The sequence below is a fragment of the Dipodomys merriami genome, unplaced genomic scaffold (assembly GCF_024711535.1).
Source record: "Dipodomys merriami isolate MVZ:Mamm:240054 unplaced genomic scaffold, mDipMer1.0.p SCAF_6, whole genome shotgun sequence".
Classification (NCBI taxonomy): Eukaryota; Metazoa; Chordata; class Mammalia; order Rodentia; family Heteromyidae; genus Dipodomys; species Dipodomys merriami.
The window spans coordinates 9,310,685-9,315,189 of record NW_027206179.1 but is presented as its reverse complement, the minus strand read 5'-3'; positions in this window follow the sequence as shown (position 1 = coordinate 9,315,189).

Below are 4,505 nucleotides of genomic sequence, written 5' to 3'. Positions count from 1 at the left end.
CTCTGATTCTTACAGAGCTGGGATGACAGATGTCTGCTACCCCACCCAGGTAAGAGATCTTATAAACACTTTGTTCCAGCTGAAATAAGTCAAGCATCTTCATATTCTCAACTAAGATTATGGTGTTTGTCATTGGTTTTTGGTTTAGGATTATTTTTTTTCTATTCGTGAAAAAATTTCCAGTAATTTCAGGGAAATAGCATTGAATCTATGGTATACTTTTTGGAACATTGTTACATCCATAGTTTAAATTATGCCAGTCTATAGACACAGGAATGCTTCCCATTTTCTGGTTCTTATCCAGTTTCTTACTTCAAAGCTTTACTTTTCAACATAGAAATCTATAATGTCTTTTATTAGATTTTGGATCCTAGATTTATTTACTCTTTGTAAAGCCATCATTTGAAGTTAATATGACATCAATTGTGTGTTTGTTTAGTTTAGTTTATCTTAATGGAGTAAAAATTCAATTGGGCCAAACAGACAAAAAGAAGTTATTTTACCAACTCTAAGTAGATTGACCTTTAAATTTAGTTTGTGTATTACTTTAAATTTTCTAGTGTATATGGTAAAATCGATTTCTGTATGATATGGGCACATGAAGTCTTTTGATCCAATGTGCTCATATCAATTACTATTTATTTATTTCCTTTAAAAATTTAAATTATCTTAATGCCCTACAGTGTTTTATTTTCAAATTATCTTAATGCCCTACAGTGTTTTATTTTCATTCATGCATGTGAAATCCCTAATGTTTTAATAGAATATATCTAAGCCCTTGAAAGCAACAAAAATTAGATAATTTTTTTCATATGGCATTTGATTCTCAATACCACACACACACACACACACACACACACACACACACACACACACACACACACACACACACACACACCACCAAGATAGGCAAAACATAATTTAGGAGCCAAATCCAGCCTACTTTTCATGAATAAAGTTTTATTGTAACACAAAAGAAAAGTAACTTCATATTGCTACATTTTCCTTGTTCCATTCTTCAGGTTTCTGTCCTTTTTTTTTTTTTTAATTGTATTTTATTTTATTTGAGAACATACTGTACAGAGGGGCTACAATTACATGGGCAGGATAATGCATGCATTTCTTACCAAGCATTGGAGCCTCCTCCTTTGTTTACCCTTCACTTCCCTTCCCCGCCTCCCCCTCCCCCCACCCAATTTTACCCCCCTCCCCCACCCAATTATACCCCCCTTCCCCCCCACACACCGACATTGTAAAGCTGGTTTTGACATGACATTTTGTACTTCTCATTGTTGCAACAGGTCCACCTGAATCCTTAAACGACTTGTTTGTCCCCATCTCCTCCACATGTTATACTGACATCAAATATAGTGAAAGCGGGGGTTACACTGTGGGGGAGGGACATTCAAAGCAACAAAGAAATAATCTTATAAATGCGTTAGAAACACATTCATGAAAGAAACGAAAACATTAAAATACATATTTAAGGGTTCATTTTCCTAACATCACATTATCTGACCTTTTCCGCTTGACTCATACCTATACTAGATATTGCAAATAAGGGAAACCATGGGACCTATGCTTCTGTGGGCTTGGCTTACTTCACTTAATATAATTTTTTCCAAACCTTTCCATTTCCTAACAAATGGGGAAGTGTCATTCTTTCTGATGGAGGCATAGAATTCCATTGTGTATATATACCACATTTTCTTGATCCATTCATCTACTGAGGGGCATCTGGGTTGGTTCCATATCTTAGCTATGGTAAATAATGCTGCACTAAACATAGTGGTGCTGGTAGCTTTAGTGTGGTCTTGTTTGTAAACATTTGGGTAAATGCCCAAAAGTGGGATTGCTGGATCATAGGGGAGATCTATGTGAAGTGTTTTGAGGAATCTCCATACTGCTTTCCAAAATGGTTGAACAAGTTTACATTCCCACCAACAATGAAGTAAGGTTCCTTTCTGTCCACATCCCCTCCAGCATCTGTTGTTGTTAGAGTTCTTGATTTTTGCTGTTCTAACTGGAGTGAGGTGATATCTCAATGTTGTTTTGATTTGCATTTCTTTTATGGCTAGGGATGTTGAACATTTCTTCATGTGTCTATTGGCCATCCTTCTTTCTTCTTCAGAGAAGCTTCTCTTTAAGTCTTTCGCCCACTTATTTATTGGGCAGTTGTTTCTTTGAGGATTTGTTGTTGGGTGGTTTAATTTTTTGAGTTCCAAGTATATTTTAGATATGAGACCCTTGTCCGTTGTATGGCTAGTAAAGATCTTCTCCCAATCGGTGGGCTTTCTATTGATCTTGCCAGCTATGTCATTTGCCCTGCAGAAGCTCTGCAATCTTATGCAATCCCATTTGTCCAACCTTTCTTTGATTTGTTGTGCTTCCGGGTCTCTATTCAGAAAATTTCGACCTGAGCCAAGGAGACCTAGGATTTCTCCTATTCCATCCTGTAATGTTTTCAGAGTGTCTGCTTTGAGTTCAAGGTCTTTGATCCATTTGGAGTTGATTCTGGTGCAGGGTGATATATAAGGATCTAGCTTTAGTTTTCTACATGTAGTTAACCAATTTTGCCAGCACCATTTACTGAAGAGGCTGTCTTTCTTCCATTCTATTGTTTTAACTTCCTTATCGAAGATTAGATGGCTATAGGTCTGTAGGTTCATTTCTGGGTTTTCAATTCTATTCCATTGGTCCTGAGGTCTGTTCTTATGCCAATACCAAGCTGTTTTGATTACTATGGCTTTATAGTAGAGTTTGAAATTTGGTATTGATATTCCTCCAGCAGTGTTCTTTCCGTTGAGGAGCGTTTTTGCTATTCGGGGTCTTTTATTGTTCCATATGAATTTTTGGATTGCCTCCTCTATTTCCTTGAAGAATGAGGGTGGAATTTTGATAGGTATCGCGTTGAATTTGTAGATAGCCTTGGGAAGTATTGCCATTTTCATGATGTTAATCTTGCCAATCCAGGAGCATGGGAGGTTTTGCCATTTTTTAAGTTCTGTGTTGATTTCCTTTTTCAAGATTTTAAAGTTTTCATCATTGAGGTCCTTCACTTCTTTGGTTAAGTTAATTCCTAGGTATTTTATTTTTTGTGGGGCTATTACAAATGGAGTTGCTTTCCTAATTTCACCCACACTTTTCTCATTGTTGGCATATAGAAAAGCCATTGATTTTTGGGGGTTAATTTTATAACCTGCTACTTTGCCAAAGTTTTGAATCAGCTTGAGTAATTTGGGAGTGGAGTCTATGGGATTCTTTTTTTTTTTTTTTTTTTTTTTTTAATCAGTTATTTTTTTTTAAATTGTATTTTATTTTATTTGAGAACATACTGTACAGAGGGGCTACAATTACATGGGCAGGATAATGCATACATTTCTTACCAAGCATTGCAGCCTCCTCCTTTGTTTACCCTTCACTTCCCTTCCCCGCCTCCCCCCTCCCCCCACCCAATTTTACACCCCTCCCCCCACCCAATTATACCCCTCTCCCCCCCCCACACCGAAATTGTAAAGCTGGTTTTGACATGACATTTTGTACTTCTCATTGTTGCAACAGGTCCACCTGAATCCTTAAACGACTTGTTTGTCCCCATCTCCTCCACATGTTATACTGACATCAAATATAGTGAAAGCGGGGGTCACACTGTGGGGGAGGGACATACAAAGGAACAAAGAAATATTCTTATAAATGCATTAGAAACACATGCATGAAAGAAACGAAAACATTAAAATACATATTTAAGGGTTCATTTTCCTAACATCACATTATCTGGCCTTTTCCGCTTGACTCTTACCTATACTAGATATTGCAAATAAGGGAAACCATGGGATTGAAGAGAAGTGGAGAGAGTGGGCATCCTTGTCTTGTTCCTGAGTTAAGAGGAAATGGCTTTAGTGTTTCACCATTGAGTATAATGCTGGCTGTAGGTTTGTCATATACAGCCTTTATTGTATTGAGGAATGTTCCATGGATTCCTAATTTTTCCAGAACCTTCATCATAAAGGGGTGTTGGATCTTGACTTCTTTCTTATGTACCATTAGCTTTCTCCAGTCCTGCCATCCATGCACTCTTGCTTGAGCAAATTAATCCATCCATGTATACATTCTCTTTATTCCTTCATTTAAGAAGACAGAGAGCATGAGGCAACTTTACCGAAATCCCAACTAATAAGAAATGAGCAGGGTTCAAAATATAGGCAAAAGCACTAAAATCAAATACTCTTCCCACCATTTCATTTCACACCATGAGGATTCAGTATTTTACACAATAATATAGGCTCAATTTGCTTAACATCATCCTAAACAACAATAATTAGAAAGTTATATACAGCCATGTGTAGCAAACTATGATGCATTACAGACATTAATTTTAAGACAAAACCCAAAAGGTTCTTCTACATTGTAATTTTAAATTGAAGAGTAGTTTAGTAGCTTATACAAGTCATTTCTTACACCACCTGAGGAAAGCAGAGTGAGAGGGAAGAAGAAGAGATAGAAGG